General features: G+C 46.1%; 1 protein-coding gene across 2 annotated transcripts in view; it reads left to right on the top strand.

The window, feature by feature from the left end:
* The first annotated feature begins 1,922 nt into the window (after positions 1-1,922).
* Positions 1,923-16,853, top strand: part of Wipf1 (WAS/WASL interacting protein family, member 1) — a 103,349-nt gene continuing 88,418 nt past the window's right edge. For both annotated transcript variants that reach the window (NM_001429723.1, NM_001429724.1), the window contains 1 exon segment: positions 1,923-2,030. The gene's annotated coding sequence lies outside the window, so the exon portion shown is untranslated.

The raw sequence follows: 16,853 nt of genomic DNA, 5'->3' as shown, positions 1-16,853 counted from the left end.
CTTTACTTAAGCTTGTAACAACTTGTTATTCTTTTGTCCCTTAGCATTCAGGGATCTTAATTCGGGTCATTCCTGCCAGTAGCAGTTCAGAGGTGGAACAAATAGGAAATCAAGTCAAGAGACTTCTGGCACGGTGGTCGGAGCAAAGGTATTAACGTCATAGTGGTCTGGTTTAGAAATTCATATCCTAAGAGATCTTGGGCAGATCAGCTGAGCTTTCTGAGGCACTGTTCATGTGTGTATAATAGAGACAGATGCCTATTTCACAGAGGTTTCTGTGAGAATTCAACGAGACAGGTAAGCTCCCTTTTCTGGTATTTGAGAAATACCAGGGAAAGGTAAGCACAATAAAGTCCTGGTTATAAAGAGGTGGGAGGTCCTAAGGCATTGCATTAGGAGTTAGCATGGCTCCCAAAATGAGAGTCAAGGAACAAGACGTAGAATAGGTATAGAGCTCTTCTGTCTACAGTGTTAACACCAAATGTAAGCAGAAACCATCTCAAGCTGAAAATGTGCTTAATGTCCCTGGCTGTTTCCGCTGCTTACACCATAGCACATGGCAGAGTATATATTATTTACCCTCCACATGGACTCCCTGTGCTGTCAAGCAACCAGAGAGAACATTTACCACACGTTGCTAACCCAGGAAAAAATCCAAACTCTATGTCAAGAATCGTGGCCAGAGCTGGAGAAATGGCTCAACGGTCAAGAGCACTTGCTGCTCTTACAGAGGGCACTAGTTAGAGTCCCAACATCCACATGGTGGCTCCCAATTGTCTGAAATTCCATTCCCAGGGCACCTCACACCTTTTTCTGGCCTCTGTGGCACCAGACATACACGTGATGCAGACATATTTGCAGACAAACCACTTATACACATTAAATAGATACACAGATAAAAGGCAAATAGAGAATAAACCTTAGATGAATACAGCTAACTGTGGGAGTTTGTGACTAGCCTGGAATTCATAGTGAGACCTAAAAATAACGAAAACAAAACAAGAAAGAGTGAGTGCATTTAGGGACTTTTACAAAAAAAAAAAGCCAATAAGAGATTAAGAGAGTTGGCCCCTGTCACTGGAGCCAAGGGCTCCACATTCATTCTCGATGTCAAATTCTGAGGTGCATCTTCTCGAAGCTTCCCATATTTACTCAGAGAGCTACATCGTTTTGGTTGTTTTACAGTACGATCCAGTAGTTATTATACTGACCACAATTTGTCTTTGTATTTTCAAGTGTATATGCTCTAATGTGTCCTCCTAGTGTTAACCTGCCTTTGAGAACTGGGGAGAGTCATGTGGAAGGGCCTCGGTTTTCTCCTTAACACGCGCTCTGCTCTAGATCTTTCTATGTTTGCAGAAGTCGGTGGGAGAAAAAATAAATAAATAAAAGATTCCAAGAATCCCAACTGACTGGCACCTTACCCTGGAAGAGCAGTGCGCTCCCAGTGGGCGGGGACTGGGGACGCGCGTGGCCCTTGGGCTGCAGTGGGGCCACTCCGTTGTAAAAGCCAGCTTTTAAAGTGAATGGAAACTTTTAAGTTTCTCAAAGCGGGGCCCTCTGACTCCGGAGCGGAGTGGAGATGACGGGAAAAGGCTTTCCCTGTGGTGGGGGGAGAGGACCTCATCCGGAGGCCCGGGCAGTCTCTAGGGACAGCGTCCTCGGTTGGGTATCCCTTCCAGGTCCGGCTCCTGGGCGCACGCGGGTCCGGACCCCTCGGCCTCCGCCCGGGGGAGAGCCCAGCCCAGGCTCTGGTCCTCGCGGCCTCGGATGGCAGGGCGCGGCGAGGGCGAAGGGCGAAGGGCCAGCGGCTGCCTCGGCGTCCGCGTGTGGCGGGGGCCGTAGGGGGAGGACGCGGGCCGAGGGGGAGGGCTCACATCTCGGCGAAGTTCCCGGATGGTCGCAGCCTCCCGGCGCGGAGCGCTTTTCCTGCCCGCCCTGGCTCAGCCCTGCGGACCCAGAGAGAAGTTTCCCAGAAAAAAATGCCCCGCGCTTCGCGGGGCCGAGGAGCCGCCCGGAGCCGCTGCACGGTAAGGGAGCTGCGCCCCACCATGCAGGACGCGTCTGGGGTCCACGGAGTTGGGTGCGGACGGACGGGATGTCGGGGCCGCCTCCTCGGCGCCGAGGGGAGCGATCCCCCCTCAGGCCCGCGGTCCTGCTCGCGCGGGAGGAAGGGGCGGCGGCTGCCGGGGCTCTAGACGCCGCGCTCTCCGCTGAGCGCTGCCGGGCTGCACCCATCCAGGGCCGCTGGTGGTTCGGACCGATCTAACCCCGGTCTCCCCGCGTTGCCCCGGAGCTGCATCTGCAACCTCAACTCCAGCGAGGGCGGTTGATTTTGGAGCGTGCGGCTCCCAGAACTTGGCTCCTATGTTCCGGGGCAGCCCCATCCCGAGTCTGTGCGCGCCCTAGGCGCCTGCGTCTGCTCCTGGAAGGGCAGCCAGCTCCAGTCAGGGCTTTGCGCCCGGGGCCTCTCCCTAAATCCCGAACTGCATCCCTTCAGTCTTGTACACCCTTACCCCTACTTTAGCGTGCTTTTCTTTTCAAAGAAAGAACTGTTAAAGTTAGCTAGAGTAAGAGAAATCCAATAGGGATGACCCAGATCCTCCATTTGTGGCTAGACTTTGAACTCAGATTAACAAAAGGTGTGTCTGTGTGGAACCTGGCTTGACTAGGTCTTGCTTAATCTCCAAGGAATATCCCTGGGCTATGGGCTCCTAACCCCTCAGGGTTTCTGCAGTGAGCAGGTTTGGTCTCCTTCTCTGAAATTTGCTAGCCTGTCCTGCATCTTCCTTACCCTTCATCTCTCCTGTTCCTGTGCCTGCCTGCAGGTAGACCCACAGGGAAGGTGGACACGTGTGCAGCCAGGGTAGGTTTTTTTCTTAACGGTCTCCATACAATTTAAATACTGTAGTTTCATTTGAAGGCATTGATAGATAATTTTTGCTTATTTCAGTTAATGGGCAAATAACTTAAAAGACATTTCCGTTGCAGTGTGTAGATCGTGTTTTGAGCTGGTAGAGAGAAAGTATTGAATAAACTGTGGGCTCTCTGGATCTTACAGTGCTCAGGGCACTGCCTTCTGCCCTGCTTACCTACCAGTTGTCCTTCACCAGTCCGAGTCTCTCAGAGACAGGGATGTTGCATTGTATAGATCGTACACACATCTGTGAGTGCCGGTTGCCAGCTGAAGAGAAGCGGCAGACTGGGTTTTGCAAATGTCCTGGATCAGCTCAGCAGCATCACTGTCTTCCCTGAGAAGCTGTAGCTTTTTCTCTTTGGGTATCACACAGGTCTTTTAGATTATGTGATGGGGAACAAAGAGATTTGAAAGCAGGGAATGATCAAGTTCTGGGACAATAAGGGCGAATGAACTTATTTTCAGATGGAGGGCTTCTCCCTTCAGTTGTCTGTTTCACACATTTTCTATGAGTTTAACTACAGCCTGATGCCTGACGCCCTGATTCAGTTGACAGTCGTTTGCTGGTTATGAGACAAGAAGCAATTTGACACAAAGTAACTCAGTCACTAGGCGCCTTGTAACACCAAGAGGCAAGAGGAGTTGGTAGCAAAGAAAAGGATGCCTGTGTCTTTTAAATCCACTGTGCCAGGGCGCTCCGGCCACCACCAGCCAGCTTTCATGAATAGCGAAGATACTCCGGTTTTGTCACTGTCCTTGATATCTGAGTGTGTTCCTAACTGTAGCTGTAATTTTAAAGACTCGCACTTTCCACGGTGAAGCCAAGTGTTCTTTTATTCTTTCTATACTTTTATTCTAAAGTACACAAGAACATTTTTAATCTCTTGCTGTAACCCGTTCGTTTCTAAGAGCCTGGGAATCTAGCTCCCAGAGCTGTGGCCTTCCTCGAGCCTGCCCTCCAGTGGAGTCTACTTGATTTCTGATGGTTTCCGTACCAAGGCCCCTCTGCAGCTTGGAAACAAGCTCTCTGCTCTTCGAGCATTGAGGGTCTCTACTGGAAGATTTAGTCATGCTCTCTCCTGGGTAGAGGGGCTTCTTAGCTCAGAAGGGTTTGTCCCTGGATGTTTCCTGTCACTATAGACAACCTTGTTTGGAGCAGAAGGGCGGAAGGCAAATGTGGTAAAGGTGGAGAAGAACAAGAACAAGGGGGTTTCAAGGCGTGGAATTACTTCTAGCTGCTGAAAGTCAGCCCCTCATTGGTTCGTCCCGTTGCCGCCATGGAGAGATTCCCAGGCACCTTCTGCCACACTGTCCAGCCTTAGTTGAGAATCACTCTTGGTTTCACTTCCCTGGGACAAAGGACTTCCTCATGGAGCCTCGTTTGTTACACTGCTCAACCCTAACGAATGTGGCTGCTGCTCACCCCGTGGGTATTATAGTCGGGTTGAGATCACTGACTGACTCATGGGCACTTTTGAACAATAAAACCTCTGAGGAGCCCTTCAGTTAGTTGAGCAGTGTTATCTGCTAACGTGTGAATTAGTGTGGAGTAAGCTGGGTCTTAGTTAGCCCATGTGTGACTAGGAGCTTACAAAGGCTCGATTCTGTGAGTGTGGAGTGAGGGGTTTAAATTGGTTTGTTTATAACAGGTTATAACAGGTTGTGATAGGTAACCTTGACTGGCTTGGAACCCGCCATACATACCAGGCTGGCCTCAAACTTGGAGCAGTCTTCCTCCTTCTACCTCTCAGGTCCTGGGATTATATGCATGGGCCTCTGGCCCTAGAGAATTCACTTTTGAGAGCCCACAGGTGATGCCGGTGTGCTGAGTACAGTTTCTATGTGGTTACTGCATGGACCACGAAGTCTCCTTGATCTTGTGTCTGATACAAATACTGTCTTACAAGGTCTTTTTTCTTTACCCCTAAAATGAGAGCAAGGATCTCTACACAGAGGATTGCCATGAGGGTCATATGTGGTCATGTGCATGGTATACTTAGCAGGTTGTGTACAATGGTGCCGTCGGTGTTTGTGGGCCATTATCATTAATATTATTATAATCAGTATTAATATGGACACAAGGAAATAGACTACATATAGGAGCCACTTTTAGTATAAATTAACGCCATGATCTATCACGTTTCACATCTACCATGAAGCCCCAAGGAGGAGAAGAATCTTGATGTCTGGGTTCTGCAGTATCTGTCCTCCTAGAAGAGTCTACACTGCTGAGGTTTTTAGGGCAGATTAAGGACAGGGAATACAGACAGCATGCATCACTTCATCACTTTCTTAGCCCTTGGGCACCAGGAAATAGTGGCTCTCATGTCTTGGTCGTCACATGGTGCCCTCCATCCATGGGAGTGGAGAGTAACAGTTAGCTTAGCTACCTGCCTCAGTCCAAGCAGCTTTGATCTCAGGTGTAGGGCCCAAGCCCAGCAGTTAGTTTCTTCTTTAGTTTCTTCTTGAGGTCAGGCAGCTAGTGGGGATGCCTGGGGCATTACAGAGTCTGCCCATCCCTCACAAATACTGAGAAAGCGAAAGCAATAAACTTTACTACTTAGTGAAAGAACACAGGTGAGTACTGAGTGGAGCTTTTGTATCTATCTACGACTTTTGTATCTATCTACGACTTTTGTATCGTTGTTTTGATTGCTATGACTCACATAAAAATGCGTCTCTGATACATTTTAGTGTTTACTACAAGTGAATTTTTTCTCCTTGAATAAGCCATTTATTTAGTATAATGCATATTTTCTTTTGGTTCCGCCTTATCTCTCAATTATCCCAGTGTCCATTTTGCTTTTCTTTTTGCAGTGCTGAGGTTTGAATCTGGTGCCTCAGACATGTTAAGCAAGGCTCTATCACTGAAGCCTAATTAAATTAATTATTTTTAATTTATTTTTGTTTTTATTTTTGAGACAGGCCTTGAACTCAGAGGTCAATCTGCCTCTGACTCCTGAGGACGGGGACTAAAGGCATGCACCACCACGCAGCCAAATTAAATTAAGTGAATGAAATTCTTCAAACCTTTCAATGATTTTGGTGGCATACACTTTTTTTTTTTTTTTTTTTTTTTTGGTTCTTTTTTTCGGAGCTGGGGACCGAACCCAGGGCCTTGCGCTTCCTAGGTAAGCGCTCTACCGCTGAGCTAAATCCCCAGCCCAACATACACTTTTAATCCCAGCACTTAGGAGGCAGATCCAGGCAGATCTCCAGGTTTGAGGATAGTCTGGTCTACATAATGAGTTCCAGGACAGCCAGGGCTACAAAGAGTCCCTGTCTTGAAAAAAACCAAACAACAAAAACCATGGGCTAGTCTAGAACAAGAAATGCGTTAGGATAAAGTCTGCTGTCCTTTTAGCTGGATGGCAGTGATGCACCTTTAATCCCAGCACTCAGGAGGCGCAGGCAGGTGGAACTCTGTGAGTTCAAAGCCAGCCTGATCTACAGTGTGAGTTCCAGGACAGCCAGGGCTATACGGAGAAACCCTGTCTTAAAAAAACAAAAGAAACACCACCACCACCAATAACAACAACAAAATCAAACAATCCAGAGACTGGAGATATGTGTGCCTGTGCACAGCATGAATGCAGGTGTCCTTGGAGACCAGAAGAGCATATTGGATCCCATGGTACTAGAGTTAAAGATGGTGTGAGCCACCATATGGGTGCTGAGCCATCTCTCAGCTCCTCCCTCCCCACTCCTCCCGCCCTCTTTTCTGACTTCCACCAATGGCTCTTCTTCCTTCTATTGTACCATTCACACGCCATTTACTTCATTCATTAATATTTGTGCAACCCTGTGAGCTTTCCGTTTATGTGTTGAGTTGTGTAGCTATGGACAGGGTTAGTTCACGCCTGGGCAGTCTTATTTCAAACTCTGCACATTTAACTCCACTCTGTCTCCAGCCTTATCAGACATGGCCCTCCCCTTCCTGGCTTCTGCTAAACTGTAGTTCCCAGTCCCATCTGAATGCCTGTCCGTCAGCATCCCTTCCCCTGCCTTCTCTATGTCTGTAGGTGAGTTCTACAGACTTTTCAGATGGGTCACACATCCTCAAGAAGACAAACAATAGGCTTTGCTACTATTCTGTAAAAGAGCGTAGGTGAGTGAGTGGGGGGCACTGTTGGCCACACACCTCTGTGGTAAAGACAGTAAGCGTGGTTCACACTGCATGAGAACCCATTCCTACTCACTGAAAGGCTCCCTCCTCCCTTGGCTCATTCCTCTCAGTCCCGTGTCCCTGTTAGCTTGGGCCTCCGTGGCCTGATTTCTCTTCTGCCCTGGATTGCAGTCTTTTGTCTTTTCTCCTCCGATAGACAGCAGGCTCTTCAAAGCAGTCACTTTTAAAAAACATGCATTTTTATGCTTACTCCTCCAAAATGTACTTCGTTTATTAATCACCATTAAGTTATGGTGGCTTTCTCATCCTGTCAGAATTTTTTCTTATCAGTCAGAATTGAGGTGAACGACTTTTCTAGGAAATCAAAACAGACCCTTGTTTTGTAGAAAACTCTGATTGTTAAGATGCTGGGAAACACATTCTAACCTAAAACTGGACTCTTACTCCGAGTGGTCTGTATAAAGTGACATTCATTGCCATAGTTAATTTAACTGTAGGGGATCTTTATATCCAAAATAGGAGGTGGTTCCTGTAGAAGGGACGATTATTACTGGAGATCCTAAGAGGTGATATTCTCTGTTCTAAGACTGCCAGAGACAGAGGTAGGTAGACCCCTAAAGTGAAGTAAATAGGCACAAAGTGTTCCTGTTGAACCAGAGGGTGTGTCTTGAGGTGACACAGGCCAACAGTCAGGAGCATCCTGTGGGAGCATCCAGCAGTTTCGACCCAGGTCTGGGGACCCCCCAACCAGCCTAGGATAAGAAAAGCCCAGAAGTACAAGTTATTTTAGGAAACAAGGCCAACCTACATCCTCCCATTCATGGTGACTCCTGAAAGGGGAAAGAGGTGAGGGACAGTCCCCCGACCCAGTCGAGAGCCCTGGCCAGCCTAGCGGGCTCTCCTTCAGATCAATCAAAGCGACTTTTGTTTGCTTGCTTGTTCTTCGATGTATAAAAACCCCAGATCGTTTCTTGGCATTGCGTGTTCGGGTCTCCTCTCCTTTGCTGAGAGCTCTTTCTTTCCCTCACTGAATTTCTCCGTTCGCTCGCTCTGATGCACGGAGCCTCGTTCTTGTGCTCCAGAGGCAAGGACTGACCCAGGACCTCTGCAGCAGTGCCCGAGGCTGCTTCTCTCCTCCTGAGTGTGAAGGCTCAGCCTGGGGCTGAGAGGAGACACACAGCGGAGAGAGAAGTTTACAGGAAGCTGAAGGGCACCAGCCTCCCCTGCCTCGGACTCAGTTGACCTTGGGCCAGTTCTGTCTGGTGCCTGCGGCCAGAAGGAAGTGGTGCATGAAATGCGGATTCAGGTCCAGTGTTCTGGGGTGGTGGAGTCAATTATAGTTTTAAGCCAAAGTTGACTTTTACATATTTTTAATCTTTCATACAGAGACAATGCATGTCCCTTTAAATACAGGCGATCCAAGGGTCTTCTCTCTCAGTTTCCCATCATGCCTTGCCTCCTCATACGTTCACCATCCTCACAGAATTCAGGAATGTGTTACACATTTCTCTCTCATTTTATGTTTAATATTCTTGTAGTAAAGTGGGAAAAAAATATCACCAAGCAGTGAAGCATTTAGTATTTCTCGGATATGCAGCTGTAGAAACCACCTCCGCCTATTCATGGTCATTGTTATATTGAGCTGTGACTCAAACCCAGGATCTTCTGCATGCTAAGCACATGGAGTGCTGTGCCACTGGGCTCTACCCCACCCCCACCCACCACCACGTTGTCTGTGTAGCACTCTGAAGTTGGGATGTATTTAATTAGTTCCCCCATTGGTGGATCACAGTCACTCATTAGAGCGTTCACTGCTAGTTAGCGACTACCAGCTCACCTGTTAATTTGCTCTGTTGTAGAGCATCTCCTGTCATCATGTTGACCCTGCATAGACCAATGGGCTGCTGGTTGAATTTTTGGGTTTTTTTTTTTTTTTTTTTTTTTTGGCCACTTGTATTTCCAGTGACCTCAGCTCATTTCTTAAACATCGCAAACATTTTCTCGTTGATATGTGCAAGAGATTGCATAAGTTGAACAAGAAAGTTAGACCTGCGAAGGTGAGAGAAAGCCACTGACTGGTCTCTGAGAGATACATTGTTGAAATGTTACATTAGCCATCTATAATGCTCAGGAAACCTAGGGTCTCCCCTCCCCCCAGCAGAATAGATTTGCATCCCACAGAACCTTGAGAAAACATGTATCCTAGCTATTTACTCTCTGGGAATGTAAACAGAGACAGCAGTGTCTTGACCACAATAGTGGTGTGTTGTGGAGATGGCTAGTGAAATAATGGAGGCAGTCAGATCAGGCTGGGGTAGAGGAGAAAGGAAGCAGCCGGCTCTTAAACAGGCCACATCCCATCAGCACTGCCCTCTCCCCAACCACCCTCTGTACGCCATTAGATAGGCAGGGGGTGTGGCTTCCAGGAAGGACTATAGTAATAGATTGATCATGAAAGGGTTAGATTGTGGGGAAGAAAGAAAAGAATAAACCAGTTCTCAACCCTGCAGCTCAGTCAGCAAACTGAGGAACATTAAGACAAGCTTTCGGATGTGGCAAAAATTCCTGATTATACTTTTGAGAACCTAGAAAAAGTCAAAATAGTTGAAGTCCTTTTAAAGACTTTAAGAGCCGGTAAGGTGGCTTATTTTAGTCAGGGCCTGTGTGTGTCTATTACAGCTGTAATCTGATCGCCATGCACACATTACTAAAGAGAAAACCCAGAATGGCAGTTTTAAAGAATACTGGGGTTGTATAGTAAAGTCACACATTGTCCTTTCTCCTAGTGTCAACACTGCTTGCAACTTTCAAATTTCACAAATCAGAAAATGAGGTTGAGGGTGTATAGAGCTTCTGTTAGTGTAGGTTCGAGAGCTAGAAGGTCATTTTCTTTTTTTTTTTTTTTTTTTTTTTTTTTTTTTTTTTTTTTTTTTTTGGTTCTTTTTTTCGGAGCTGGGGACCGAACCCAGGGCCTTGCGCTTCCTAGGTAAGCGCTCTACCACTGAGCTAAATCCCCAGCCCTAGAAGGTCATTTTCTAAATAGCATAATTTCCTCTTCTCTTAATCTGTTTTTGAAGAATAAGCAGAATCAGAAAGAAAGAAAAAAAAACCTCTCATGATTAAAGAACTCTGAGTATAATATTGTAGTCTTACTTTGACCGTAAAATTCCTTTGTGTGTGGAAATATTTTTTCTTTTTTAAAAGATTTATTTATTTACATTATGTATATGAGTGCTCTGTCTTCGTGCACACTAGAAGAGGGCATCAGATCCGTTACAGATGGCTGTGAGCCACCGTGTGGTTGCTGGGAATTGAGCAGCCAGAGCTCTTACCTGCTGAGCCATCTCTCCAGCTGTGTGTGGAAGTCTTTAAGTGACTCTCTCCACTTGCTACGATAAAACAATGCATTTTCCCCCCCTTGGAGCTTGGGAGATGTTTTACTCTCCAACAGGCCGTGCATTCAGCATTCGTGCCCTCATCCTAGCGTGTCTGTCACTTTTCTGAAGATTATAGTTCTAATTTGTTCGGATCACAAACGATTATGTCCCTGCGAGCTGAAGACATGGCTCAGCGGAGCATAGTTGGATCTTCCACACATCAGCTAAATAAATCTGTTCATGACCCCAGGACTGCCCAGTGAAGACAGGTAGATCTCAGAAGCTCACTGGCCAACCAGCCTATCAACAGCGAGCTTCAGGTTCAAGGAGAAACCCTCTCCCAAATAAAATTGAGAAAGAGGGTGGCACCTGATGTCTGCCTCTGGCGTCTCCATGTCTGCACACCTGAGTACACACATGTGCACACACATACCCCTATATACGTAAATTTTAAAAAGACACAAAGAAATATGTATTAAAAGTTGATCTTTTTCCTCTCTCTCTCTCTCTCTGTCTCTTTCAAGTTCTTATTTCTAAGGATAATCAATATGAGTCATGCTGGCTCATGCTTTCTCTCTGCTCACATAACTATCAATAACCACATTTTTGCACATAGTTTCTAGTAATAAGAGTGGACTTCCACACACTAGTGTATACTTTTTGTCTTCCACAGCACTAAGGATTAAACCCAGGACTTCAAACAGCTCCAAGCTATAATTTTTTGAAATATAATAAAGCATAGACATTCTCTATAGATTAAAAAAACCCTCAATAATAGCATGAAATGTTTAATATTCTGTGACTTATTTCCTCATTCACACTGTTTCAAGGTTTCTCCTGCAGCTGTAGTTCTTCTGAGAGCATGCTCTGTACGTGTGTCTGAACACGCTAACACACAGAAGCTTTTGTTTCTGTGTGTAGGTCCCTGAGGTGGTATTACTTTCTAAAAGCTGTAGCAGTTCACAGTCTCACTGACACTATTTGAAAGTGTTTCCCAACATCCCTGCCACACAGTTCACTTTAGAAACACAAACTCCCTAATCTCCCTTTCTTCATTTGTTTCAAATGATTCCTTTATGGATCTTGTGTCATTATCTCTGCCTTAAGGAGAAAAAAGAAAGCACACACTTGAACTATTCAGCCCCCCCTTTTTCTTATTTTTTTATATGTGTATATGTCTGTCTTCTAGATTCAGAAAAGAAAAACTTGAGCCTAATTTCACAGAGATTAATTGTTCTGTGCTAAACTAAAACAAAACACTTACTTTCTATTTATGATAAAGTCAATAGAGACCTTTCAATCCTAATTTTTTTCCCTTCTACTCCTTTTTTTTCTTTCCTTTTTTTTTTGGAGCTGGGGACCGAACCCAGGGCCTTGTGCTTGATTTTTTTCCCTTCTAAACATATATTATTTGATACATGTCTCATAAAATACAAATGTTTTAATGGGACGAGCAGAAACTTACCAAATACAAAGTTGGAAATACCTAAGGAGCCTTAGGCCTACAGCACTAATCAGGTTTCCCTCTTGAATCCAAAACCCTGAAGACAAAGGTTCTTTGAAGACGTTCACTGCACGCTCTGCCAAAATGATACACAGAGGAAAAAGTGAACCAGATAGGGATTGGAACCTGGAGAGCCCGAAAGGCCCGCCCTCCTGACTCCTGCTGATTTTCCTGGGAGGTGAGACTACATTCCACATCCCCTGCCCCTGTACTTGCTGACTTCATTATAGAATTATTTGTATGTAACTCCAGCAGGACTCTGGCTAATCAATCAGCCACAGTTGCACAACTGCAGTCGTTTGTAAAAACAGAGTAACGAAATCAATCAGCAAGATTTTTTGTCTTTGAGTAGGTCAGGCCAACTCTGTGTAGTCCAGAATAACAGCATTCTGTAACTAACCTTACGCAGATGGGGGGACCATCAGACTTCATTGGAGCAGCAGACGTTGGAATTAAAAATTAGAAAACATCTTGGGTTCTTGATAGCCACCATAGTAAAGTGGTACTTGCTTTAATGTTAATTCCTGCTTAAAAGGCTAGGAAGATTCATAAAGGGACATCCTGTTTAAAATAAAGACTCTTCTCTAAGGGTTGGGTCCCTGGAGTAAGGCTGAATTGTCCTTGCCAGTGTCCCCCCAAAGAGAAGTCTGTCCATACTGGCAGACTTCCAGGACTGAGGCAAGTTCAGGGGTTCGTGCTAGGACAACGTTGTAGATCAGGCAAACTGACAGGTCTGCCTGCAAGAGATCTGGACCACATCTGTTCCCTAGGAGCCCTGAAGCCAGTGTCCTGTTGTGGTGAAGATAATTCCTGTCTGCGTCCTTGCACAGAATAGGGTCCTGTCCCTCTCTCTGGCTCCAGGTAGTCAGTAGTGATGGAGACTCCAGTACTGAAGGGCCAGAGGTTTGCTGGTGGGAAATCTCTGTGCTGTGTCTGGGAAGAACTCTGCCCCTCCAGGCCATGTACCTATCTGGTCTTCTACTCCGACAGTCTTCAGAGATACTGCAGACTCTAGTAGTGTGTGCTGGTCTCAGGTTAAGACAACTGTCACCTGGCTTGTCAACTCTGTCCCTTTCACACGCTGCGTTAAAGGCAGAGATGAAGTGAGCAGCGCAGTCGAGAAGCACGAATGCCCTCGTCTTTGTTGCCAGAGTCAGATGAACTTGACAGAGGTGCTGTGCTGTGTGGAAGGAGAGGCCACGGATCTGGAGGGAGATAAAAGTTCAGGACTCTGGTAGGACAGACTATCCAGGAACTGTTCTGAATGAGTGCTGTTAACGCTGTCAGTACCAGAAACTGTCAGTCAGATCTGACTGGGGGTGGGGGTTGCTAAGTGGTAAATAAGGGAAGGGTAATACTCCCACATTTCTCACTGAGCTAAGATAGCATGTGCGTAACGTGTAAAGATCAGGTTAGATTTTAGCCAGCATCTAGAAAGCTTCATTTATACTCAGTGTGCACTTGCTGAAGAAAGGACATTAGTTAGAACAATGCTTCAACTGTGACAAGGAGGTTTCTTAAGTGGTATTGCTTTTCTAATGTTTAATAATTATATTATGTTGTTATATACTATGTGCTATAATAATATAACTTTCTTTTGAGACTGGGTCTCAATAGGTAGCTCTGGCTGGCCTGGGCTATGCTATGTAGACCAGGCTTGACTTTGAACTCACAGAGATTCTCCTGCCTCTGCCTTCTAAATACTGGGATTAAAGGTATATGTCACTATGCCTGGCCCATAATATTACTTTTTAATAATATCATTAGTGGCGGATTTTGTGTTCTAAACAGTAAAAATCAAAATCACACTCGCTATGCATACATGCACACATCCTTTACACACCAGGTGTGTGCGCCCTCACACACAGATGTAGCACTTTAAGGAGTACTTCAGCTCTAACTAGGATGCACCAATTCCATACTTCCTTGGACAAGTCCATGTGTTGCTGCATCCTCTGTCCGTGTGCTTCATAGACACTGTGAGAGCCACTGCTTCCTCATGAGTGCTCTGGACCGTGCCAGTTCAAACCCCACATGACTGTGTGTGCTGTGAAGGGCATTCGCCATGATGCTGGTGATTCCTGAGAGTGGATATGAATACCCACATGGGGCAGCACCATCGAGAAGTCTGACCTGCTGTTGGTTGGTGGCTATGGCCATTGCTTGTAATTTTTTACTTGAGGTCTGTTTTACACAGTGCTGTTTTGGCTCAGCTCGGACTATCCTGGAGTGGCAACCAGTCAGTAAGAGCTGAGCACTACTCTTGAAATGTCTTGAAATGTCACAATTGGTGCTGGCAGGACAAGGCTTCCGGGTGTGCATGGGAAGGTTCCATCTCTGCACGCTGACCTGTGGTTTCCCTATCAACTCAGATACCCAAGAGTAGGGTAGAGTCCTGGCAGCTTCATCTCCTTGTCATCCCTGGTCCTAGTAATACTGAATGGAGAGGAAAACCCAGGCAGTTCCTGGGGAAAGGTAGAGTCTGTCAATGAAAGAAGGGTAGGAGTTGGGCTTCTGAGCTTCAAGGAGAGGCCCAGTGGGAGGGCCAGGAGAGAAGAGCAGCAATCTGTCCTCCTCAACAGGGATGGGGAACCCCTTGTAACTGAGCTTACGGGCAGGGGTAGTGCTTAGAGCTGGTGACCTGGACCAATCTGAGGATTCGAAGGAAACACTCATTGGAGGATACCCATCTCACGATTACTCAGCCTCTGTGTAGGAGGCTCCACCTCCTCCTTGCCTTGCAAGTTCCCTGTTTTATGTTTTTTGTTTTAGCTTGCATGCCCTCCTTCGAACATTCCCATTGCCCTGCAGTGTGACATATACCCTAGTCTCTTCCGTGGTCTGTTGAGCGCCTGTCTCCCTGTTGGATGGTGAAACGCTTGATGGCTCGGAAGCAGGAGTTTTCACCCTTCTGTTCCCCCAGCACCAAAATGCTTAGCACATAGGACGTGCTCAAAGCTATTAGCTGGATGAGATTGTGTGTTCTAGAGCAGTCGCTGTGGCTTGGCCTGCTTTTAAATGCCTTATTACCATTGGGGTATTGAAATCTTAGCTACTGTTGATGCCAGTTAAGTAGGTCATGGTGTCAAGCCCCCCTCAGTTACATTGGCTATCAGTGCAGCTCTAAACTTAATATGACAAAATTTTACCTACTTCATCAATAACAAAGAGTTGGCTGTCCCCTAATTTCTTCTTGCCCCGGGTGCTTCTCACTTGTACTTTGCCAAGGTCTCAGAAATTGGTGAACAACCATTAGAGAAATAATGATAACGCAGTAACAGTAATGTTCCTTTTTTTGAAAAAACATTTATCTAATTTCCATTTTGTGTGTATGAATGTGGGCACATGTATGGCATGCTGTGAAGGTGGAGGTCAAGGGACGACTTTTGGGAGTCTCTCCCTTTCTCCCATATGAGTCCTGGGAATTGAACCCAGGTTGTGAATTCTCCAACGGGAGATCATGGAGCTAATTTGGCTCGATTCATGCCAGAGTTCAGTGACCGGATAGGGATGAGAGAGAAATGGCCACTTCTTCCTGCAAGGAGAACTGGATCTCAGACATAGCTGCGTAAGGCTTAGACTCAGGGAGCTGTGGCACTGCTGGCCTTGGGGCAGTAAATTGTGAGTTCTTGCCAGGCTTGGGGATGAAGCCTGAAGCCTTTCATAGAGGAGGTTCGGGCAGCCTTTGAAGGCTTCTCCACTGATGTTATATCCTACTCAGCACTCTGTCAGGACCAAGATGGCTCCTATTGCCCCAGACCACCCTTATATCTGTAGAACAATGACTTGGGAATCCTTAGAGATAGGAGGGGAGTTCAGTGTTTTATAAGATAAGACAGGGGCACCTCTGAACCAGAGGACCTCAACATAGTCCGAGGCAGCAGGCTGGGGTTGAGGGGGCTTGAAAGGTTGAGGAAGAGTCCTTTGTTACTGTGCTCATATCTTTTTGGAGTCCTTGGGTGTGGGTGTGGGTGTGGGGTGGCACTGTTAGGATTTGGGAGTCTCTGTCATAGTTAAACATTTAATGTTAAATTTGACAGATTTCTGACAAGATTGAGAGCTAGTATCTATTAAGGATATCTGAGTTAGACAATGTATGTCTGTTTTTAATTATTTGCTCTAGATTGTATCTAGCAAACAGATTATCAGGCAAAAAGGTTACATTGTAACTTAATGACAGTAGCAAAAACAAGGCTAGACATTTTAAGGCAATGATCTCTAACCTTTTTATGTTATAAATCTTTGAAGTAATATTAAAATTACTATTTATCAAGGCAGGATAGAAACCATGTGAAAATCTTATCTCAATTGCAAAGTGTCTTTTTTAAGTCAGGTTATTCTCAAACAAGGCGGTGTTGAAGCAGGGACTTTCCACAACCAAGATGGTGGACAGTCGTGTGACTGCCTTTAACCAAATAACCAAAATGGCACTGAAGCTGTCCTTAGCTAAGAGAGCACTGAAACTACAGCTCTGCCCCTCTTCCCCCACCCTTTGCAAAGATGATGGAAAGTCATATGTTACATCTTAAAATGGAACGGCATTTATTTACAGAAGCGTGGCTATGTATCAGCAAGGAGACGAATAGACATGGAAAGAGACAAATGGAAATGTTTTGCCTGGTGCACAGGGCATTTTGTGCATGTAAGGTCTCTCCCTACCATTGTAGGCAGCCTCTGCTGCTATGCAGGTCAGAGCAACTCACACCCAAGGGAAAGGACCTGAGGTGAGGGTGGGTGGAGGGGGCTGTCATGGAGAAGGGCCAGCTGTAGCATGAAAACCGTACTGGGAGTTCCTACACTCATGCCAACCAGTGGAGTAGCTTCCCAAATCGCTGATGTTTGGATGGAGAGATTAGGGCTCTGATGGCCAGAAAGTGGACCTGAGTGACAGGCGGGTGTGTCTGGATGTGATCCTCGAGGAGGTGGGAC

Source organism: Rattus norvegicus, chromosome 3, assembly GCF_021556685.1.
Source record: "Rattus norvegicus strain SHRSP/BbbUtx chromosome 3, alternate assembly SHRSP_T2T, whole genome shotgun sequence".
Lineage (NCBI taxonomy): Eukaryota > Metazoa > Chordata > Mammalia > Rodentia > Muridae > Rattus > Rattus norvegicus.
The sequence above is the reverse complement of the archived record's forward strand: the minus strand, read 5'-3'. Positions and strand labels throughout refer to the sequence as shown.